The 25,971-nt window shown below is 40.9% G+C and overlaps 1 non-coding gene across 1 annotated transcript; it reads right to left on the reverse strand.

The window, feature by feature from the left end:
* Positions 1-9,484: 9,484 nt before the first annotated feature.
* Positions 9,485-9,588, reverse strand: LOC131896245 (U6 spliceosomal RNA). Its single transcript, XR_009375406.1, has one exon. It is a non-coding gene; the product is annotated as a U6 spliceosomal RNA (small nuclear RNA).
* Positions 9,589-25,971: the final 16,383 nt, after the last annotated feature.

Raw genomic sequence — 25,971 nt, forward strand, 5'->3', positions numbered from 1 at the left:
ATAGAAAAAGCAATTTCAATTTAATGATTGGATTCTTTCTAATCTTATCTGCTAAAGAACATGTTCCCCTTGTTTATTTGAAAAGTTATCAAACCTAAAATTGTGCAGATTTTCTGCTGTTTTACAAATTTGATATCTCTTTTCTATATTCAGGCATATTATACTCCATTTTCAATTCATTTTTATGAAAGATAACATGTGTCTTTGATTTTGCATGTGGATGTTGGTAAGACTACTTTTGCTCTTTTGTCTGCCATAGGTTGACTCTTACCATTTTATCTAAATTTATTTTTACTTGTGTTTTTAATACTGTTTGATTTATTCTTTGTATTACTTAGCTAATTTTTCTTCCTACCTGTGAGAGTTGTTTGGTCCTCTCATCCGTACACTATGTACACTTTTTCGTATGCCCTGTCCTGATGTCATGTTGCCCCAGAATTAAACTGCCCTTCCACTTTCCTGCCCTGCTGCCTCTTTGCATTTTTACAAGTATAGGTTTTATTGTGCATCCTGAGACGGGTTGAGTTGATCACACACTCTAAGACTTGACCAGATGTTATTATTTGTCCTAATCGGGGTTTTCAGATGTGCGGAAATGTGGTTGTGGCTTATTCATTTGACTCTGCCTGAACTTCATGATTTCTCAATCCAAATTTATTCCTGACTTTGTTTATTCAGCCCTCACTTGGGGCGAATAGCTTGGTGTCAGTCATTTCTGGAGTCTCTTGCTAGCTGTAGCCTTGGTATGGGCCTGATACTTTGGGGAGCACTGTGTTTCTACTCACCAGACCTTGTTTTCTATTCACATTCCCACCCAAAAAATAGTATCTTTCACATTTTAACTAAGGACTTATGCTCTCTGCTCACAACATTTGCAGTTTGGTGTTCCATAATAAAATGGACCCAGACCTTTTTCCAACATCACCATTTTATGGATAGATTTGTCCTTTCCTTAAATCATAACATTCTCTGAATAATATGCTTGCCTTTCATTATTAGTCTGAGAACTTCCATCATTTCACTTGGGGGAAGCAGTCGAAGGGTGCTATTCAGCATTTGGAATTGCCAGCCTTTTTAATCTTGTACTCTGAGACCACTATTAAATAAAATCAAGGTGACTTGAGCACAGGAGTGTGATATCATGACTGTCAGTCTGATAACAAAGACAACTAGCCACTAAATGATCACTGGGCAGATAGCATGGAGACAACGGATACACTGAGACTGAGGGAAAATGAATGTCCTCCAGGGGATGGAGAAGGGTGGCCTAATTCCATTTTGTTCTCAACAGCATGCAATTTAAATTTCACTAACTTTATGCACTTTATAAATTTTTTCTTTTGCAACTTTTCACTTGATATTTTTGGATTATGGTTGGCCCTGGGTAACAGAAATTAAAGTGAAGCCACTGTTACGAAGGGTAGTACCATAATAAGGTTGATAAGTTTTGAATTTTGCTGATTTTTTTCCCTTTAAAAACAGTTGTGTTCTCAGGATAAGTCCTGGTCCCATTGCCAAGGGACCCACAAACAGATCAACCCACACATCTGTCACCCTCATTCAGAGGGCCTAGTGAAGTCCTATGCAGGCTTCCCAGCTGTCAGTCCAGAGTCCATGAGCTGACTTTGTGGTTTTTCCCATCATGATCTTGATCCACCCCCCTACCCCCTTGCTCCTATAATCCCTTCTCCTGCTCTTCTGAACTCCAGGAGCTTGGTCAAGTGCTTGGCTGTAAGCCTCTGCATCTGCTTCCAACAGTCACTGGATGTAGGTTCTATGATAACAATTAGGGTAGTCACCAATCTGAGTACAAGGGAAGGCTAGTTCAAGTACCCTCCAACCACCATTGCTATGAGTCTTAGCTGGGAATATCCTTGTGGTTTCCTGGGGACTTCCCTAGGACCTAATTTCTCCCTAACCCCATGATGGCTCACTCTGTCAAGATATATCTTTCATTGCTCTCCCTCTCTGTCCCTCTCCTAACTCAGCCATCTCAAACCTTCATATTTCCACCCCCCAATCCCTTCCCCTCTACTCTCCACTCCCAGTTTACCCAGGAGGTCTTAACCCTTCCCCCTTCCTGGGGCAATCCACACATGCCCCTCTTAGGGTCCGCCTCTTTACTTAGCTTCTCTGGAGTTGTGGATTGTAGCCTGTTTATCCTTTACTTTGTGTCTAGTATTCATTTATGAGTGAGTGAGTGCATACCATGTTTGTCTTTCTGGGTCTGGGTTACCTCACTCAAGATGATGGACTAGTTTTTTTAGAGCTCATGCCCTGTGGTGTTATGCCTTACTCAACCTTTATGCCTCGGGGAGGGCCTTGGTCCTGCCCCAACTTGGTATACCAGCCTGTGTTGAATAACCAAGGGAGCTTCACCCCCTGTGAGGAGTAGATGGAGGTGGGATGGTGGGAGGGGGGAAGAAGTGGGAGAAGGGGATGGAGGGGGAGTACTGGTTGGTATGTAAAATAAAAAAAATTTAAATAAATAAATTAAAATAAACAATTGTGTTATTGTTTATCAACTACCAGTGTATGAGGCTGAAACTTTGCAGACTCATTTTGAAGCTTTGGGTGGGTCTAGAGTAGTGTTCTTGTGGAATTCCAGTCCTGTTTGAGGTCTATTCCTAAAATGTACATCCCGGGTTCAGTGTGGCAACTGTATTTCAGTTTCCTGGTATTTGACTCTGTCAGCCCAGAGGACACTCCAGGAGCTGTTCAGCTTACAGAGTCTAGGTTTTCCATACTCCAAAACTGCGCTTTAGTAAGCCCTGTTGTGATCACATTTGCACCTTGTTCGGTAGTTGTAATGGAAACCCAGGAGGACCCGTATGTAGATGTGTAGAACTCTTTTCTCCAAATTCCAGACTGCCACTTCTGGAAGTGGATGCTTATGGAATTCAACTGTTTGCTTTGTTTAGAGAAATTACTTATTCTCTTTGTATATTTTCCCTTTTGAAATTGTGTCAGAAAATTTCTTCAGTCAGGAAACCAAGGCAATAGTATTTCTGGTTTTTATGTTAAATCATTGTTTATTGGGATACATTGTAGATTAAACCACAGTCCTGGGCGGTGGGGAGAAGATGAAGATCGAAATGAACTTCTATAACTTTCTGACCTCCATATTAATGTACTTTAAATACAAATTAGTGATCTGAATATATTGCTTTGTTTAAAATGCTTCTCTCTAAGCATTTATTCATTTAAAGGATGATTTACAGTTTTTTCTTCATAAGGCTGGGAGTTAAGTGAATATTATCTTTTGGGTTGTGTCTCAAGAAAAAGTTCTGACAAAATCTCCAAGGAGAGTTTTACAGTGATCAAAAATTATAAAGATAAATTAAAGAAAATCATGATATTTGTATTCTGTTAAAGTATCTTCTTTGGCATATGTAAGATGACATAAACAAGCCAAAATATCCAAGAAATGCATTAGCTTGTTTATAACTTAGAAGTGCTTTTGTTCCTCTGTAGTGAACAGACATGAATAATTATCTCAAATTGGAGGACTGGATAAAATCTTCTCAGGTTTATAGGATTTATAAGAAATACTTCATCAGTAATCATTACTGCATATTTGTGTCTCCCTTTATTAAATTTCTTCTGTGGAGAAGTCTGGAAATTATCATATTGTTTTTCAACCTTTCCTTTGATGGAACTGTTTTCTTAGTCAAACCTGAACAAGTATTGTGACATTTTAGACCTGATATCTCAAAGTAGATTGAAAACCTGAAGCCTTTGCCATAGTCAAGTATGGGAAAAATTAAACACACACTCACACACATTCACACACACACACTTGCACACACACATGACTTATCTCAGGATATGTTTTTTCTTTATATTATACTAAATATTTGTTTCAATTTTAATTGAGTATGTGTACATATGGGGTTGGGGTATGTGCCTGTGAGTACAGGTACCTGGAGGCCAAAGGCATCAGATTTCTTGGAACCTGAGTCATAGGCTATTGTGAGCTACCTGATGTGGGTGCTGGGAACTGAACTTAGGTTCTCTGGAAGAGCTCTTAACTGCTGAGGAATCTCTCTTGCCCCATCTTTATGTTTTTCTCTTTAAATATATTCATATGATATGTACATCAAGCAAGGGGCATTTCTATAGCTTTCTGGCTTGCTAAACATTTGCCCTTTATGACGGGAATCCTTATGTCACTACCACGAGGGAGATACTGTTCAGACCTATGGGTTTCTCTGCTCAGTCCATTTTTCTGCTTTGATCTGGACACCAGTAGCACCCCCCGCCCCCAGTAGGTTAGCTTTCGAGGAATCTCTGCCCTAATCACATGGTCACAGGAGGGCCAATCCTCACTGTAGCCTGCTGCTGCCTCTGCCCATTGTCCTCTGATGGTCAGTTGAAATAACAGCCCTCACCTTGTGTCCCAGTGGTTCGTTGAGAAATTATATGATTCTATATTAGTCTCTGCTAGAGCTCTGGGGCACTTTCCTAAAATTATTGTTGAGAAAAGATCCCTTTGCCTTTAGGGTCTTAATACTAGGTAGGTATAAATTTGGAACTACTTAGAATAGCCAAGTTGTCTACAGTAGGTGAGAATGAGGTTAATATAATGAACTGAATATGGATTAAATAGAAACAAGAATTCCCTCAAGGGATCAAAGCCCTGGATCCAGCCATATTTGAACCATGTCTCGTGAGCTAACAAATTCCTCATCCCTTAAACTAATTTAAGATGTCTTCTTGTCTCTTGCAACCTAAATGATGTCCCACATTACAGATATTTCCACTCTCTTTTGCAAGTAAGAACCTGAGATTCTGCAGGGTTAAGTAAGCAATTTCAACCGGTAGGTGAGGCTAAGGCCTGTTCTTGTTGTAGCTAAATATTCTGCTTGCCAGTCACCCTGCCACTTAGGAAAAAGATCTGTGTCTCTCTGGCTCTCTGTTTACTTTGATTGTATTTTATCTTGAATCTTGGTGTGTGATCTTGTTATTTTTCACTGGAGAGAATTTTCTGATTTGACTGTGTAGCATCCTTTCCCTGCACCCTGGCAAATGTATAGCTGTGTGGGTCCATGGCTCTTCTGTAAGCCTTTGCCTGGACTTCCTCTTTAAGCTAGATTTCCAAGCTGTAGGACTTTGATTTATAACCAACTGTGTATAGAAACATGCCTGCCAGACTTGAGTCATTTGGAATATCATTCTGAACTTAATTGGGATGAACCCAAGCTGACCATTTTATCTTACATGATTACAAAGTTATCTGTGAAGGTGGGTGGGAGGAAGTAGCCTTCCCATTTTAAAACTATGTTCTGGCTGACATCTAGGCCCCTGGATTTCCCTGACATCCTGTGAGACAAAATGCGCAGAAATTGCTTAGAATTGAGGGGGGAAAATTACTTCCTGGCTTTGTGAACTATGAGAAAAGACAAAGAACAAGTAATGTGATTCCTCAAAGGTTGAGTATAGTAGTGCCTTCCAATTTGGCTGTGCTGGAGAACGGACTGCTCCATAAGTGAATTTTGAAGAAACACCTCGAGCAACAAAAGCTGTTTATAAAAATCCATTTTGACAGTTATGAGATTGAAATCTAAGATCTACTGCCCATTTCCTCGCCTTGCTCTGTGAATCAGAGCCCTCATAATATAATCCATTTTCTTCGAGACTGAGGGGCATCTATATTGATTGCTTCTAGATGACCATGCAGCGGGGAACAGTCTATTGTTTCTAGTACCATCCAACATTATAAAAATACTGATCTTTCTGTACCTTTAAAATGCCTTTTCTCCATCTAGTGCTCTTCCTCATGGCTGCTGGTGTGTTCTTTGCTTTTGTTTTAGAGCTTCCATATTACTTGACACCTGATATTTGTGAAGCCTTTCCCAGCCCTCTCTGCGGCATGGAGTACAGATCATAGGGCAAATTCTTTTCTCTAACTGCTTAGATACATCTTCCCATTTTATCTCCTGTGTATCAGGTGGGCTTAGACCCAAAACATCAGTGGATCTCAGGAAGAAAGAGGAAGTGGACGATGCCAGATCCGTGATCAGTAATAATAGCTGTCATTTTGCTGACCATTTGTGAGGTTCCAGGCACTGTGCCGACCTCATTAAGCCTCACTGCCAGGATTATGTGACGATCTGCCAAGTGTTGTGCTAACTGCTTTACACACAGTATGTCATTTAACACTCAAGTGTCTTGAGAAGTGTCAAAGGAAGAAGGTAACTTGGATTTAAAACAGGGACACGGGGCCTTGACCTCAGTACTTTGAATCCTAAGCCAGATTTGGCAGCTGAGTAGATTTTCAAGTTCTATCATACGAGATACTGTTTAATAAGATGACGGGCCAGATCTCTGAGCCAACGGCAGAGTGGATTTAGTTATGAATATATAGGAAGGTGTGCTCTTAGCCACTTTCATGTCAACCTAATTTCTTCTCTGTGTTTTGCCTTCTTTCCCTGTTTGGTTTAGCAGACTGTGTCTAGGGCTTGATCTTCCCACCTCTCTAGCTCTTGTTTGCTAGGATAGGGTTCTACCCCCACACATTCCATTTCCCTTTAGAGATATCATATGCTCCTACCAGTTCCCACCTACATTTCAAGTTATACACACACACACACACACACACACACACACACACACACACACACACACAGCTATTGTATTCTTTGAATGCTGCATGGAGTTGTCCAGTTATTCAGAACACTTAAATGCACATTTACATACTGCCTTTCCTCTAGCAAGTACTTCCACACTATATTTGAGTCTTTATCACATATCTGGCCTATAGAACAAACACATATGTGTTTGTAGACCCTTTACCATAACTTGATCAGTCCCATAAGGTCTACAGTCTCCAGTGGTAAGATTATTATGAAGTAGTGGTACAAAGCCAGAATCAGCATTCCAACAGGGTGGGTTTCAAGGTATCAATCTGTAAGTTCTTGGGTTCCACGAACTTGATGATGAAACTTAATCATCACCATGATGGCCTTTTTTAAACTTGTAATCTTAGATTAGACCAGATGCTTAGCACACATTTTAAAGACAGCAACTTATTTTTTTTTCATGGGATACCATTATTTGGAGGTTAAAAGGTAAAGCAGAAATTATAAACCAGCTTAGATCAAGGCTTAATTTTCTAACATTTGGAAATTATACACACACACACACACACACACACACACACACACACACACACCCCACATACACACACACACATATATATATATATATATATATATATATATATATATATATATATATATGGACTTCTAGCATTGTCTATACAGTGAAAAACTTAACCAATTGGCATAGTAATGAATGATTCATCATTCCATGGAGGCACCATCTTTCTCCCACATCTGCTAGAAGGTATTATTTAGAATCCAGGTTAATGGCAACCCTCATTTATTAGTTATTCTCGACAGGCATTGTTTCAGAAGCAAGCCTTTAAGAAAGACTTGACTTCTAGATAATATGAAAATTAACTCAAGGTCCAAGATTAGTTTTCATAAGATAAGAAGTAGATCCATTGCTTTTGGTTTGCTCAGATAAACCATCCGCTTGTAAGTGTGTTCAGGGGGATTACAGCAAAGAGTGCTGCTGTGTCTATTAACTTAGTAGTTGCATCCAGAGACTACTGGCTCTGTCCTCTTGTTGGTGATCTGCTTCTGTCACTGGTGCATGCCTAGAATCTGTGCCACAGTGGATCTGGAAGACCTGAACTGCTTGCAGCTCTTATCCACTTTCTGTTGTCCATATTGCTGAGTACTTCCCTCCACGCCTTCATGACCATCCTGCCATTGTTGACAATGGTCACCAACAGTTCAACATGAACGGACCTGATGATGCTCTGCTGTACATTATCAGATATTCAGCCAAGATTTATTTCGTTGTGTCCAACTAAACAAGCATACCTATCCCAACAGTATGAAAAGTTGTTTTCTTTTTTCCTTTATTTTTATTCCTTCTATCAAACATAAATTCTTTTCTCATACAATACAATCTGAATATAATTTCCCTTCTATCTATCCCTCCTAGTTCCTTCTCATCTGGATTCACTCCCTTTCTGTCTCTCATTAGAAAAGAACAGTTTTCTAAGAGATAAGACAAAACAAAAGCCATCATATCCAAGTTGGACAAGACAAGGCAACAGAAAAGTAAGAGATCCTCGAGAAGGCACAAGAATCAGAGACACACTCATTCACATATTCAGGGCTTCCATAAAAGTACTGAACTGAAAGCTATAGTATAGCTGCAGCGAACCTGGTGCAGACCCATGGCAGCCCTGTGCTCGCTGCTTCAGTCTCTGTGAGCTCACATGACCTTTGCTCAGTTGTTTTAGGGGACCTTGTTCTTCTGGGGTCCTCCATCCCCTCCATCTCCCTCATTGCTTCTGCTTCCTCTTTTTTGGCGTCCCCTGAACTCTGAGGAGAGGGATATGATGGAGGCATCTCATTTAGAGCTCTGCGTTCCAAGGTCTCTTTCTCTCTGTATAATGTCTGGCTGTGGTTCTCTGTATGTGTTCCAATCTGATGATGGCTGAATAAGGCACCCATCTGAGTACAGCATGGCAGAATATCATTAGGAGTCATTTGTAGTGTTACTTTACTTTTTTTAGACCAGTAGTATTTTTTTTTAATCTTGGCCGCTGGGCTATCTAGTCTCTGGTTTTTAGTCACCCAGGTAGTGTCAGGTATGGGTTCTATCTCATGGAGTGGACTTTAAGTCAATTCAGACATTGTTTGGTTACTCTCAGAAGACTTTGACCTAGCGTATTTTGCAGGCAGGGAAGATTGTAGATCGAAAGTTTTGTGATTGGGTTGGTGTTGATCTTTCTCTTTTGGTAGCCAGAGAGTACCTTTCCAAGTCAAGGACACTAGAATGAGGAGGTGAAGGTTCTATGTAAGCACCAGCTCAACCTCTCCATTTTCAATTAGTCGTGTGGGTGTTGTTTTCAGCAATGGGCCTTGCTGTCAATTTGTAGAGTGCAACCTGTTCTCTTGGCAATAGCCTGGGTTGTTTGGGGATTTCCATAGAACCTTTGGACAACAACTCAATTGAATGAAACCCAGTTCTGGAACTGGAAGCTTTGCTTGGTGACAAGAGACAGCTAGTTGGGGTTCTGTCTCCCTTGTTATTTGGAAACTTCATTAGGATCACCTTCATATATTATAGGAAGTTTTCACTCCACTAGGTTTCCACACAGTCTTCAAATGTCCTTCAATTCTAGCTTTCTCTTCCCTCAATCCTATCTCCCTTCCCATTCCCACCTGACCCTCCTGTTCTCATCCCCTCCTACCCCTGACTCCAGTATACTCATAAAATTTATTCTATTTACCCCTTCAAGGGAGATCCAGGTGTTCCCCCTAGACCCTTCCTCTACGCCAAACCTCCTTGGGTCTACTGGTTGTAGCCTGGTTATCATTTATTTAATGGCTAATATCCACATATAAGTAAATACATACCATATTTACCTTTCAGTGTCTGGGTTACCTCACTCACGATGACATTTTTTCTAGTTCTATCATTTGCAAATTTCCTTGCACAGGGGCCATGCTAATCTTCTCTATATCATTCCAATTTTAGTATATGTGCTGGTGAAGTGAGCACATGCCTGCAAATTTCATAAGAGCTGAGTAATACTCCATTGTATAAGTGTAGCACATTTTCTTTATCCATTCTTCTGTTGAGGAACATCTAGGTTGTTTCCAATTTCTGGCTATTATTATTATTATTATTATGATGATGATGATGATGATGAATAAAGCCTCAACAAATATGGTTTGGCAAATGTCTCTGTGGAAAACATTTTTACCAACTCCACATCCAATAGAGGGCTAATATCCAAAATATATAAAGAACTCAAGAGATTTGATATCAGAAATCCAAATAACCCAAATGTGGTAGTTTGAATAAGAATGACCCCATAGGCTCATAGATTTGAATGCTTGATCATTAGGGAGTGAACTACTTGAGAGGGATTAGGAGGTGTGACCTTGTTGGAATAAGTGTAACCTTGTTGGAGGGAGCGTGTCACTGGGGTAGGCTTTGAGGTTTCAAAAGCCCAAGCCAGTCCCAGTGTCTCTCTCTTCCTGCTTCCTGTGGATCTAGATCTAGTACTCTTAACTACTTCTCTAGTACCATGCCTGCCTGTGTCCTGCCATGCTCCTCACCATGATGATAGTGGACTAACCCTCTGAACATTGTAAACAAGCCCCAGTTAAATACTTTCTTTTATAAGAGTTGTCATGGTCATGGTGTCTCTTCACAGCAATAGAACATGGACTAAGACATCAATTAAAAATGGGATAAAGCGTGGCCCTATAGCAGCCATGCTGTGGGATGTCTTTCTGTACTCTCTGAATGTATGTGTTGCTCCCATTGGCTAAAAAATAAAGCAGATTTGACCTATGGCAAGGCAGTTTAGAGGCAGGTAGGAAATCCAAGCAGAGATACAGAGAGAAGAAGGGCAGAGTTGGGAAGATGCCAGCCTGCCATCTAAGGAGCAACATGTCATGGGACACAGGTAAAGCCATGGAAAACCTGGTGATACATAGATTAATAGAAATGGGTTGAGTTGAGTTATAAGAGCTAGCTAGCAAGAAGCTTAAGCCATAAGCCATACAGTTTGTAATTAACAGTAAGTCTCTGAATGATTATTTTATAAGCAGCTGTGGGACTGTGGGTGGGAGAGATTTGTCCAGACTGCAGGGCGGGGTGGACTGGAGAAACTTCTGGCTACGCAGCCAGGGTCCAGATCGGCATATGTGGCTCCTGTTGCCACCCAGTGCCATGTGGACGCCCAGGGTCAGGTCAGCCATCTGAGTCCAGGTTGGTGTCCAAGGGCCAGGATGTATCCAGATCTGAGTGGTGTGCACTGCTACTCAATGTCATGGTGACATCCAGGCCAGAACTGCAGCTGAGGACCATGTCAGGGTCCAGAGTCTGTGCTGGTGTCTGATGTACCTGATATCATCAAAGGACATGCAGACACCTGAGATCGAGGGCCATGTTGGTGTCTCAGGGCCATACTGCTGCTGGGGCAGTGGTAACATCCAGACCCAGTCACTGTCCAGAACCATGTCCGGGTTCATGGTTCTACCGTGGCTGGGGTCTGGGCTGAAGTCTGGGTCCTGCATTGCTACCAAAGGTCACATAGAGGCCCAAGGTTATGGCTGCAACCATTCCCACCTGAGGGGCTAGTCCCTCTACCCAGAGCCAGAATGTCAACTGGGCCCAAGCTGCTGCCGAGTGCCATGTCTGGTTCCGTGGTCCAGCTACAGCTGGGGTCTGTTTGGATGTCTGTGGCCTGTGTCAACTCAGGAGACCTTAGGAACCATGTGAGATGAAATCGGAGGGCCATGCTAAGCTGACTATAACCTTTGCCGGCCCTGAGAAAGCTGGCAGTGCCTCTCACTGAACCCTGCAGCAAGAGAGCTGGCCCCTGCATGCTGGAGAGACAGACAGCCCCCACCCCTCACCACAGGCCAGGATGAACCAACCTTGAGGCTATGCATGTAGGGGAACTGACTCCACCCCCTCGCCTGAGGTGAGTAGCCCCAGGTGGCCTGACTGACCAGTTTGGCTACCATCCAGGCCCACAACTGGGCCTTGAGTTGACCCACCCTAGCATCTACCCCATGTAGGACCTGCTGGAGCTGATGAAGGGACTTGCTCCTGCAAGATCTTCAAGACTCATGGCAGACACAGGAGATCCCAGAGTAGTTCTGGTGAGGCCCCGGTGATGATGGTGTACCAGAAACCAGAGGCCTTGAACCAGACCAGTGAATGATTAGAGTAAACACTTTCCAGTAAAATGGATGGGACAAGGAGATAGGCTATATAGCAGACTGACGCCTCCATTACCACCAGGACGATTGAAGAAGTGTTGGAGAAGCAGGAAAGAAGGAGAGGCAGAGGTTTTTCTGTTGAAGTGGTTTTGGTTTGGTTTTGTTTTATTTTTGCTTTTGCTTTTGTTTACTTGCTTGCATACTTTGATTTGTTTCCTTATGTGGGGGAGGGGCATGGCAGGGATGAGGGGAGGATATGGAGCGACCTAGAGATGGACAGAACTGGGGTGCATGATGTGAAACTCACAAAGTCAATAAAGAAGTTTAAAAAAATGAGGTACAGATCTCAACAGAGAGTTCTCTATATTCAAATGGCTTGGAAACACTTAAATTTTCAACATCCTTAGCCATCAGGGGAACGCAAATCAAAACTACTTTGAGATTCCATCTTACACCTGTCAGAACGACTAAGATCAATAATACAAGATGTTGGAGAGGACACGGAGCAAGGGAACACTCCTCCATCACTAGTGGGGGTGAAAAATTATTTTCATCTATAATAAATGGTAAAATTATGTATACCAAATAATTGTTTTAAAGTAAGTTTTTTTGGCTTATTTCATTGATTATTAACAAATGCTTCATTTGTATATCTATATTATATACCTATGAACACAGGGTCACTATAGTAAACTTACTATGTCACATATTGGTTGAAAGGGAGGAGTCATAAGTGTTAAAATTTAAAGAGTTCTGATTTAAAGTGTTGGAGTCTGAAAAGCATGATCAGAACTTTGGTTTAACTTTAGCCTGGGAGACTGAGTATCAGCTCTACTTAGAATTAACAAGCCAGCTGAATGTTAGCTGTGTTCTCTGCAGGTTCACCCCTCTAGGGTACTGCTCTCAAGTTTCTGGACAGTAGTCTCTAGTGCCCTGATTTCTTCTAACTTTCAATTTTTCTTTTGGTTGCTGGTCACCACAAACTTGGTTTCTTAAAGCAGCACGAGTTAATTATCCTATGGTTCTAGAGTTCAGAAACTTGGACTAAAATCAAGGGCTCTGCAGGGCTGAGTCCCTTCAGAGGCCCTTGGTAGAGCACCTGTTTCTTCTCCTTTCCAGTGTCTAGAGTGTCTTCATCCCTTGGTTTGTGTCTTTACGCCCTCTGTGTCTGTGGTCATACAATGTTCTTTGTGTGATCTTCCTGCCTCCCTCCGTAAAGGTCTTTACAGTTACACTGGACCCACGTAGAGAGTGCCTCTGTATCATAATGATTAACTTAACATGTCTGCCAAGTCCCTTTTCCATGGAAGGCCACACATTTAGGGGCTCTAGGAGTAGGGCTTAGCCTCTAGCACCATTATTCGGCCTTTGTCTCTCTTGTAGAGGACCTTTGGTAGAAGAATGAAACTCCTATAGTGTCAGAATGAACACAAAAGTCAAGGAGAAGAGATGACCCTACTCTGAATGCCAATATTACATTTATGAACAAAGTTTGTCACTTCACTGATAAAGTGGTAGAATTGGGACATTGAATTCATCTACTACTAGCTATAAAACTAAAATGCTAAATTTATATTAAAATGTAAGTGACTTGAAGTAATGTTTACAAAACATTTTCTGAAGCAATTTCTACAAGGGATTGCCTATATATTAAAAATAAGGAATCATCAAATTTAATGTGTGTTGAATTCCTAAACGGTATCGTGCAGGAAACCGGGAAGTCCCACCAGTATTAAGGTCTATCTAATGTGCCAATGGCGGTCAAGGTTTCTCTCTGAGTGTCCATGGATCAAGTGCAGCTCAGTGTGTTGGATACTAGTTTAAAAGTGCAAATTTCTGGCATCGATCCTAGGCATATATAGAGAGCTTATTATTGACATATCCTAAATAACCCACGTAAGCCGTTTGAATAAAAATCTTTCAAAATTACTGAAAAATAGGCATTACTGGTTGTAGTTCATAGCATTGTAAAAAAAATTATGAATTATTAGAACGGGAAAGGGTTATTACCACCCCAGGCCTACTTCACCATTCACTTTGTAGAGGAGGGGCCTAAAACCTAAAGTCCGGTTTCTTCCCCAGGCTCAACAGTGACTGTGAGGCAATTTCTAGACTGTGATCCTGAAAGTTAAAAATAATATAAAAGTAATTAAACATATTTATGCATTAAGATATAAAATCATAGTATAGTCATTTTATATTTATAGGAATAAGAGATGCCCTGTGTATTAGTTCTTAAGTTATAATTTATCCTCGTATCTTATTCTTACTTTAAATACTCCTATAATTTTCAACACTGTGATAAGAAGTGAACAAAACTCATGATCTCTAAGCAGTGAGTGAATAAAACAGAGTGTGAAAGAATGACACATTTCTGAGTGTAATTGTATTCTGGATTTGACTTTAGAGCTATGCTTTCCATTTTTTTCTTTAAAAAAAGGAGACGTAAATCTCACAAGAAGTGAAAATAGCTAAGAGATACCTATTTGGGAATTAGGAAAGTGCAAGTTAAAACTACTTTGAGATTTCAGTCAGAAAAGCTAAAGTCGAGGAAAGACAACAAATGTTTGGGAGGGTGTGGGGATAGAGGATCTTCACTTACAATGTTGGTGACATCACAACCTGGTGCTGCCACTCAGGGAATGAGTGTGGAGAATTCTCAAAAAGCTAAAGATAATCTAACATATGACTCGGCTCATCTTAGTTGGGGTTTTCATTGCTGTGAAGAGACTCCATGCCCACGGCAACTCTTATAAAGAAAAAATTTCATTGAGGGGGCTCACTTACAGTTTTAGAGGTTCAGTCCAGTATGATCATGACAGGGAGCATGGCAGCATACAGGCAGATGTGGTGCTCCTACATCTCGGAAGGCTAAAGGAAGTCAACTGACTGTCACATTGAGCAAAGCTTGAGAAAAAGTCCTCAAAGCCCACCCCCACAGTGACACACTTCCTTCAACAAGGCCACCTCCTAATTGTGCTACTTCCTTTGGGGTCATTTTCTGTCAAACCACCACACAGCTTAAGCACCACACCGCATATTTTCAGAGTGCTTGACAACCTACTTCACAAATAACGGTTCAGCCAGATTCATTGCTGCTCTATTCGCAACAGTTAGGAAAGGGAAACAACCTAAATTTCCTTCAACTGATAAATGAATAATGAAAATGTGATTCATATACACAATGGAGTAATATTCAGTTATAGAGAAAAATGAAATCATGAAAAAATGATTCCACACGAAATGGATGGAACTAGAAAATATCGTATTGAGTGAGGTAATTCAGGCCCAGACAGACAAATGCCACATGTTCTTTCTTATTTGTCTATCCTAGCTCTGAAGTTTTAGATACGAATTTTTAGACATTAACCTATGGTAATAAGAGAAACTAGGAAAGTAAAAATGGACCGAGGGCAGGAAAGAGAAGGAGATCTAGAGAGGGGAACAGCTGGACACAGATGCTACAAAAAGGGAACTGGAAAAATGGTAGGGGCTTTAACTGGGGAGAGAGTAGAGTGAGCAAACAGAGAAAAAGGGACAGACAAGAGAAATAACACTAAGATTGTTTGAAAAAGCCACAGGGAATCTTATTATTTTATGTGTACTAAAAGTTACTGTATATGTATTTACATATATAGCAACTTGTATATATGTTATAAATATACATCTCTCTATATATGTATGTATATATGAAGTATATATGTATATATATGTATATATATGTATGTTGAGTGATAATGCACCTGCCCAAAGCCATAGACTATCAAGCAAACACCCCAATATAAGGCATAGGAAATATATTGTGTTGTTGGTTGCTTCTACTCTTTTACTCTTTTGGGGGCCTACCACCTAACTCCCAAATAAATACAGAGGCTTATTCCTACTTATAAATGCTTGGCCTTAGCTTGGCTTGTTTCTTGCTAACTTTTCTTAAATTACCCCATCTGCTCTCTTGCTCTAGTGACCTCAGGAATGGCTCTCCTACCTACCACAGGCCCCGAGGGGCTGTGGAGAGCCTTATCTACCATTTGGTGGTGTGGGCAAAGGAGAGAAGCCAACCCGGTGCCAATACTTATTTCCTTTAGTGCATGATTGTTTTGGTGGTTTAGGTTCCTATAGCAAAATATTCTATGGTGGACACTGTATAAACAAGAGAAAATTATTTCTCATACGTTTAGAGGCTAGAAAGTCCATGGTCATGGCATATTTGGTGCCAGATTTATGATCAGCAGAAACGACTGCCTTCTTACACACACACACACACACACACACACACACACACACACACACACACACATCCGTATACACTACTTTTCTGTTTCATCCATTTCCCATTGATAACAATCTTTGTAGGTCAAGGAGTAGAGTGGTTTAAAAATGTGCTTGCCAAGGGACTCTTCAAGGTGAATGGGTTTTACAGTCACAAAAAGTGATTTCCTCTCATTTGACCCAGCAAATTAGGAGTAAATACTGAGAGACTGGCAGCCTGGAGCTCTCTCTGAAGATCAAATACAGAGTTTCCCTTTAGAGGGAGAAAAATAATATCTTTCTAGGCCAAATGAAGTGTTCTTTCAGAACAGTGGATGATTTAGGAAAACAATTATATTTAACTTTATTATGATTTATAATAACTTTTTTTATAATTTACTTTATAAGTTGTAATAAGTTATAACAATTTAGCAGCTGAGGTGAAATGTCCCACTCATTCTCATGGTGCTAGGGACCACATGTGTGATCAATTATGTGAAAAACTTTTTTGTTGTTGTGAATCATTTCTAGACAGTTTTCTATTTATGTGTATAGTACTTTCTATGAACTGTATGTTTTAACAAATAGATCAAATGTGATGGCCTGTAGTTCAGTAGTTGTGGAGGAATGGAGGAGCTGTCACAATGGTTTTCAAATTTTGTCTAATATCAAAACCAGCTGGCAGCTGCATAAATAGATTTCTGCTTTTCCTAATGACACCAAAGTCCAAAGTTCTGGTGTTTGTGTGTGTGTGTGTGTGTGTGTCTACATCTACGTGTGTGTACGTGTGCAAGTAGAGGCCAGAGATCGAGGTCAGGTACCTTTTTTTGATTGCTCTCCACTCTATCTTGAGACAGAGTCTCCCACTGAACTTGGAGTTTCTGAATTGGCTAGATGGGCTGGCCAATGAACTCCAGAGTCTGCCTGTCTCTGTCCCCCAACCACTGGAGTTACAGATGTGAAGAGCCACTCCTGGCCTTCACATTAGGGACCCAAGTATGGAGTCACAGGTGCTTTACCGCTGCGCCATCACCCACGCTTTGGAGGCCACAGGACAACTTTTAGGAGTCGATTCTTTCTTCCTGTCTTGTTGAGGTCATTCACTCTTGTTGCCGCTGTGGTGGCTACTCCGGGCTAGCAGGCCCATACACTTCCTGATGATGCTCTTGTCTCCACCTCTCATCTCACTGTAGGAGTGCTGGGATTACAGATGCTGGACACATTTACTTTTTACAAGGCTCCTGGATCACCCAAACTCTAGCAAAAACTCATCAACACAACTTGATTTGTCTTTTACAATCATTTATACTGATTGTGCCTAAAATATATTTTTTGGGGGGAACAGTCCAGTAAGTATATACATTAAATCAAACTTTGATGTCAAAAGGCTATATATTTTAAATATTTTTTTTATATTACAAAGCTAATTAGAAGTAGAAAATGCAAATAGGTAGGCAGGGATCAGAAAATATCAATTTTATATTATGTTTTATTTTCCAGACTAAATTAAAATAATTTCTGAAAAGATAAATGACATTCGTTATACACAGGGGAGCAAGGCATATTTGTTCAAAACATGTTATTCTGAGCTTAGTAATGGAATCTTTTTCCATCATCTCAGTTCAGAGAAAAATAATTCCTCCCACTGGGTGATTTTTTTTTTTATATCCAAAGCTTGGACAGCAGAAATTAATTTACCCAAGTAGCCAGTGTCTGAACTGCTTCATGTTTGACTTCAAATACTGACAAGGGAATGCACTTAAGGAGAGATAGTGAGTCACGGTTCAGGGAGCAGACGGGAGCCTCAGAAATCATTCAGGAGTCTGCTTACAAGGGTTTTAAAGCCTGAAAACCGTTTTATTTCATTCCCTTAAAAAAATCTCTAAAAAAGGACTGTTTAGTCACTTTAGGGGTCGGGGTTTTGAGAATCTAGTCTATTTGACACTGTTTTTCACATCTGGTCAGAATCACTCTTGCTATTCTTTAAGGCTGGGTTTGCTTGCTCCAAATGGCAGACAGCTGTCTAGAGTCTTTAATATAATTTTTCACACGAAGGAGGTGATTAATAAGGTCAGGTGTCAGCCTTCTATATCCGGGTGAAAACTGCTGCATATTTTGTATGAGTACAGTTAATGTAGGGAAGAAAATGTCTGAGCCAGCGTTGGAAGGGAAAACCCTTTTCTAGCTACATCCTTAGGTTTATCTGCCAAGGCCCTGCTAAATAAGCTCAGCTAAGACAGAGGGGTTGAAATAGCATGTGAATTTTGTGCGATGGTTTGTTTCTCATACTACAGGGGCTTTAATAGAAACAAAGTGAAGATCCCTACAGTGGCTAGAGAGTTCTATTTCATTTTGAACAGAGCAATAAACGAGGGGTGGGAGGGGATGGGACAAGACAAAGTAAAGGCTTTGAAGCTCATAGAGGGATAAATTGTGGAGAGGGAAATATATGGGGGAGACTAATGGAATTGTCCTAGGAAGGTTTCCTTGTAGATGTCACTCTTAGTGCCTGCTTCCCTTTTCTCCATGGTCATAAAACACCCCTGGGAGAGGAGAGCCAGAGCAGACGTCATTCTTAGGAGTTTCTGATTTTTGTCAGATATGGGAAGTCTTGAGAGGCCCTCTTTTCTGTGTCTCTGGGATCGCCCCTTCTTTGAGCTCAAAACAGTTCTCATGGTAGAACAGCATATTCCAGTTCCATGCAGTATCATGGGCAGCTGTTAGTGACCACCACAGCAGAAATAATTGCAGGCTGTAGTCAGTTACTGCTTCTGAGTCTCTTTCCCAAGCCTCCTTAAGTATTTTTGTTCTTCTTGCCTTTCTATTAAGTATTGAGATTAGAAGTGAGTGTGCGGAAGGACGGCTTTGCCTGTAGAAAGTTAAATTGAGGCAGACTCTTTCTCATTATCCTGAACTGCACTGGAAGAATTTATCTGTTCATTTATCAAATGTTTATCTACTGCCTAGTTTGTGCCACCAACTATTAAACAGTCTAGAAGAAGATCTGAGAGAAAAAAACCCAAAACTATGACTGTCATGGGACGTGAATAAAATGGAATAATTTTGCAGGTTGCTGTAGAAGTTGGGTAGTGGATTATGTATTAATAACTTAGTTGTCTTTGGCTAACACACCCAGTGTTGGCAGTTTGCAATCAATCACTGCCCATGCAACATTTGCTGACTGTGTACTCATGCCCTAGCCTTGTGCCCCTAGGTCCTCAGGGAGCAGATGATCTAGGTGGGTAGAAGAAACCAAAGCAGATCATGACATGACAACCCATAAAGACAAGGAGAGGACCCTATAATGCAGCATGGGATTGAATGCTTGGTGCAAACCCTTAGTTTGATGCGCAAATTCATGGGAAAGTATTGGTAAATTCTGTATTTTATTTTCCCATTGCAATGATAATTGTTAGAGTATATATAGCGTAAAAATAATTAGACACATTTCTGCATTCCTGTCAAACAGTATAATCTCTAGGACAACATGTGCAGAATTCTAATTCTCCTTCATTCTGGAAATCACTTGGCTCTGAATCAATTGACTAAGATGTCAGGCTTTCATTAGATTCATTGAACCTAGTAATTACTTTATACAGTTAAATTCATTTAAATGCACTCCTGAGAAGCAAGCGGTGGGCAACAAAGTTCTACAAAAATGTGAACCCTTTTCAACTTTTGTCAATAATCTTGTTCCTTTTAAATTTAAGTATATGATTAAATATCAGCTGTTTGATATCTGCAGAATGTTCTTGTTGTATCCCAGACTGTGATTATGGTATTACACATTATGATAGCAATAGAGCAATACCCTCTGCTCTACGTTAGCTGCTGAAAGCCTTCTGCGAAGATTTGTGAAAATCGTTCTTAATCATGGGGACAGTGTAATTCCTTTATAGAAGAGGACACCAACACTGATGACCTCAGTTCAACCTCTGACTCCCACATGGTGGAAGGAGAGACAGCTTCTGACATCTATACACTGAATTAATGTAATAAAGATGTTACCGAGAACCCATGCTATAGAGACCAGCTGTAGCAAAGGCTTTAATGAGTAGTCTACCAGTATCCATTTTTTTTCATGAAAATATCACCAGTTAATATTAGTTTGTTTTGGAGATTCTTTTAAACTTAAGACAATGTCAATTCTTTCGAACCTGTAGGTACGTTCCCCTCAACCCCCATGCTTCTTGATTCTATAAAATTTTACATATCCTTCAGCAATTTTTTTGTTTTCTAGCAAATTATAGAAGATATTGTTTTGAACCCTGTCATTTATTTATGCTATCATGAATCATTTATTTCTAGGTTTTGAGGGGAAGGGGGTCACAGTCTCTTGTTTTGCTTACTTAGACAGTTACTTATCTATTTTCATTTATCTTAAAATTGCTATATGTTTGCTTCTGTTAATATGAGAAGCCACGCAGGAAGAGGGGCAGACACCTCATGCGTCTTTTTGCTTTTACACTAGGTGAAAAAAAGGAGGCTCTCTAGTTTTCAGAATGACAGTCAGCCACAAGAACAATTGGAATAGAAAGCATAAGCCCATGCAGCCAGGAAGGGAATTCAATTTCAGGCTTAATTCTTACAGAGATCAGGATGTGACTAAGCTCATTGTCAAAACTTGCTGAAAAATAGCAAGAGAATTGCAGCCCTTGGGTTCATCAGGACATTTCCAAACCTGGTATTTCTGTCTGTCTACTGGGTGGGATTGAGGAAGGTGACCCATATGTCACTGTCCTCTCACCTAACCTCCTCTGACCACTCTTGCAAGCCTATGAGTCTCATAGCCGCCTTTTTCTTATTAAGTACCATGGATGTCCTAGCATAGTTAATCACAGGTTTGTGTATGAGGGGCCACTTGTGAGTGGTCACCTCAAGGCTCTCTGACATTTTTTTCTTCTTCACCAAGATAGAAGGCAGGAAGTGATGACAGACAGTGTACCTATAGAATGTCTAGAGAACAATGAGGTACTTTAGCCACAGTCTGTGGTATATGTATAGACCTCAGCATAAGAGAAAGAGATGGGCCAAGGGACTGACTGAAATAAGATTTTTTTTTTCTACTTTGAAAGGAGTGGGAGTCTTTAGAATGGGGAGAACTTTGCAGAAACAATTGGATGACCTAGTACAGAATGGAATACTAACATAATTAATCTTTAAGCCCCCTTATTGTGCAAAGCCTGTACCTCAACTTTGAGGTACTTTATCTCAGTTAACTCTACAGGTAGATACTGCTGTTCTCAGTGCAGAAGAGAGAAGCTCTGGGAGGTTAGTTGGCTTGCCCAGAGCCATAAAGTGTGTAAACTGCAAAGGCTAGAGAACACTACAGATATATCCTCATAGTGGAGGGGTCCTTGGCTGGGGCTGAGGGTTTGTGTCACATAGAGTTGATCTGCACTAGTAGCCATTAGCTTGCCGATTGGATAGCTATAGAACCGGAGAGCTATAAAGAGAAGGTTATTGCGTAGTGCCTCCTTCCTTGGTGAAAAGGGAGACTTTGCTGCTCACAATTTCTAAGAGCTACCATGCTGTATTGTCCACTTGGAATTTATTCCTCACTGTCTCCCTAAAGTACTACAGCCATTTCAACACATCCCTGGGAACATGCATACTTACACACACACACACACACACACACACACACACATTGATTTATCAGGTAAGTGATCCAGATTGTATCAGGGACATTGTAAATGAATACAAATATGTATATGTGTGTGTGCACAAACACATGTGCGTGTGTGTGTGTGTGTGTGTGTGTGTGTGTGTGTGTATGTGTGTGTGTGTGTATGTGTGTGTGTGTGTGTGTGTGTGTGTGTGTGTGTGTGTGTATGCATGTGTGTGTATGGTTATGGAAACTGAAGTGTCCTCAGATTGGTCATCTGCAACCTGGAGCCCTAAGAAAGTCAACAGTATATGCAGTATGAGTTTGACAATGTCACAGTCAGACAGTAGGTGGTAGGTGATAAATTCCATCACTAAAGCTGTGCGAGATGAGATGAATTATCCTAGATTAGCCACTGATTAAGATTAAAAGGCATATTTCTTCTTCTTCTTCTTCTTCTTCTTCTTCTTCTTCTTCTTCTTCTTCTTCTTCTTCTTCTTCTCCTCCTCCTCCTCCTCCTCCTCCTCCTCCTCCTCCTCCTCCTCCTCCTCCTCCTCTTCCTTCTCCTCCTCCTCTTCCTTCTCCTCCTCCTCCTCTTCCTCCTCCTCTTCCTCCTCCTCCTCCTCCTCCTCCTTCTTCCATCTTCCATTCTACTGAAGCCCTTAAAAGGTTGGATGAGATGCACTTGTGCTGGGAAGGACCACTGTGAAGTCCACTAAATCCACTACCAATTCCCATGCTAACCTCACCTGGAAACAACTTTATATGCACATACCCAAATCATGTTCCATTTGGCATCTAGTGAAGTTAATGTATAAAATTATCCAGTTAAGTTGATATATAAAATTAACCAATACACTTGTCTACTTACTCATGGTCTGTCAAATAAAAAACAAAACTATGTTCTCTAGGCTGCAGACAATATCTTACCTTATTTTTGATGGAATATTTGACGGAGGCAGTACTTGGCAGATGGGATGGTGCTATTGGCCGTGGATGCTGACAGTTCCAGCTCTGAGCCTAGTGCTTCTGCTTCTTCATAGAGAAGATGAGGACAGCAACACCCACTTATTAGGTAGTCATGACAAGCCAGCAAAGCCCCTATAACCACTGATAGATGCTTTCAGTGTGAAGTACTGAAAGCCATAATGGCTAGCCTAAGGTTGGCCTGTGGTATTTTACTTGTACTGAAATGTGATTTTAATTGTATGTTAATAAATAAAGTTGCCCGGGGGTCAGAGCTATTAGAGCCATAGCAAGAGCATGGCGGTGGAGGCGTACGCCTTTAATCCCAGCACTTGGTAGACAGAGCTAGGTAGATCTCTGTGTGTAAAAGGATACAGCCAGCATTGGAGACACATGCCTTTAATCTCAATCCCAACCATAGTAGACCTGGAAGTCTTTACAGACAGGCAGTGACAAGGTATGGGTTTACAACCAATGAGAAGGCAGAACAGAAAGACTATTTAAAGACATACACACAGGAAGTAGGCCCCTTTTCGGAGAGCTCTCTTGGCTGAAGCAGGAAGGGTAAGGCTCTCAGTTCTGACCTCTTGGCTTTCTTCTCTGAATCGGCTCTCTGTTTCTTATTTAATAAGACGGTTGGTTACATCTACATTGGCCTCAGTTATTTTCCAGGTTTAGTGAAAGCAATTCATTGATTTGTTGTAGTAGTCAATGATGGTCCTCAATGGTTGAACTTGCAGACCATGGTTCTCACTGCCTTATGCTTCATTATATAATGTTCTGTACAAGGATGGCATGGTCACATGATCAAATTGATGTGAAACTAATGTATCATGTAAAAATTTTGAGAAATCAAGGAAAATTTTTAGTTTCTTATTTTGAAAACATTCTCCTTTTGATAAAATATGTCCTTTGTGCTTTCTGAACCGGCTTTCTGATTTACCATCACTAAACTTGGGCAATACTATTTTTAACAAATATTGTTCTTCATACCATCTAATGCAGAGTGGCTGCTCATATCCCAAGTCCTGTCCGTGTCCTGTGAAGTTCTTGCCAATATTCTGTGAGCATTCTAACTCTTTCTCTTTGTATGGGTACATCCTCCCTGTTCCTTAAGATTCCATTCAAATCCCCATGTTTCAAGAAGCTCTCCATAAGTCCCTGTCTTGCTCTGGCTTTGGGAACTAGACTAAGATATCCTTGAAGTCCAAAAAGCCCTCATCCCTAGCATAATGACCTTACTGCAGATGGTCTAGGTCAGTGGTTCTCAACCTTCCTCATGCTGTGACCCTGCAATACAGTTCCTCATGTAGTGGTGGCCTCCAACCCTAATATTAATTTTGATGCTTCTTGAAAACTGCAATTTTGCTGCTGTTGTGAGTCATATTATAAATATCTGATATGCAGGATATCTGATATGTGACCCCTGTGAAAGGGTCGTTCGACCCCAAAAGGCTTGCAACCCACAGGTTGAGAACTGTTGCTCTAAATTGTGACTGAGGAAGACCAAAGCGGACTTACTACCTCTTGGTATCTGGTATAAATTTTCAGGATCTTTGAGATGCTGGCTATCAGTGGCCTGCCATTGAGAGATGGATAGTCACTATAAGCAAAATGAAGCACGTACCCCAAATTGTTTATTTATGCAGTAAAGGGCATGAAAAAAAAACATGCCAGGAAAGGTCAACTGTAGCACTTTTAAAATGAACTTTGTTTGTGGGGGAAAGCATTGCAATCTTTATCATTTAGTCAGAAAGCTCTTGATATTTTTCTTAAATTCAAACACCTAACTAAACATTATGGAAATGTGCCTGTTTTCTGAGGTTTCATTAAAGTTCATTTTTCATGTGTAAAATCAGCTCCAGGCTTCAACGTGAGGGAATCATTTCCTTCCCCTGACAGCGGTGGAGGAAGGTAACTCAGGGCTGCCGATGTAATCTTGGTTGTCTCCTGTTTTATTCTAGGCTTGCTGTGATTAATAGGATTACAGTGGAGTGATTATGGCTGCCTGTGTGTTTGCCTCATCAATGGGGCCAGGGCTGGACGTCTTATTCCAGGTTCCTGTTGGTGTAGAGGCCTAGTTCCTTATGTTCACAATGCAATAACCTCCTGCTGAATCATTGCCCTGTGGAGTTTTGAAATGAGCTGAGTGAACTTTCAGAGCCAGGGAGGTTATGGGAATTTGTATCATTTGTTAAGAAAGTATTGATTGAGGACCAGTGCTGAGCAATGGCTTGTGCTGTTCTGAGAAGGTTGAGGCCATTGTGTTGTTTCAAAGAAGGAGACCACTTTATCCTTTCAGACCCTGGTCAGTGACGGTTGGTGAGGGGGAAGTGGGTGACTGCTGCCTGATACCTTCATTATCATCAGTAATTAGGAAGTAGAATAAATAATTATTTTTCATGTTTATTCAGATAATTGAATACCTTATCATTTTGTGGCATGTCAAGAAATACTGACATTTAATTCCATTATGTAAATGGAGATTTTATTTTATATGCAAGTGCGTGCTGCATGGTATTGGCTTGACATACCTAACAGTATAAGCTGCTGTGTCTAGGGAGCCAAATTGCTCTTAGACCCAAGCAAGCCAGACCTCTGTCTCAGGTCCTGAACTGGGATGTGTCCTTCCTTAAATATTTCTAAATCTACATATGATGGCTAGACTTGTTAGTCACTGATAGTGCCCCTTTGCCAAGCTGTCTTGAAGATAAGCTAGAATGTGTGCATGTGTGTGTGGGGGCCACACCCACTTTCTCCCATCCTGAGTATCTGATACTTTCCATCACCTATGTGATAGGCTGACCACATAGTTTGAGGGTTGATGCCATTTACACCTGTGAGAACATCCTGGAGCACCACAGCTGGACTCAAGTCTCTGGGTCCTCATTCCAGAATGGTAGTCTAGAAAGCAGATCACTGCATCTACACAGGCAACATTTCTTTTGTTGACTGTGTGAAAGAGCAGGCTACCACACTGGTTTTTACATGATCATTCTGGATAGTTCTACCGCTTTCTCTTCAGCTTGAGCCACAGGCATGGACCCATGGACTGTTTCTTGCGCTACAGTCTGTGACTGCAGGAGCACCTCTAGCCTTCAGAAGCTGGGGTTTAGAAGGAGGATGGAAGCTTTTGTCCAGGAATGCCTGATGCTAGCACCAAAAAGCTGCTATACTCCCTCTACCAGCAGCACATTGCCAAATGTTGGGCCACTCCTGTGAGTGTCTGTGCTTATCTCTCGTCAGATCTTTCTAGATCATTATGTGATGTTCTAGTGAGCCATTCCAGCTGACAGCTTTCTTCTCTTGCCTCCAGTTGATGTGAAAATATAACACTTTTAAAGTGGACAAGAAGACAGTGGGACATTACTTGCCATTATA

This window comes from Peromyscus eremicus, chromosome 19 (genome assembly GCF_949786415.1).
Source record: "Peromyscus eremicus chromosome 19, PerEre_H2_v1, whole genome shotgun sequence".
Classification (NCBI taxonomy): domain Eukaryota; kingdom Metazoa; phylum Chordata; class Mammalia; order Rodentia; family Cricetidae; genus Peromyscus; species Peromyscus eremicus.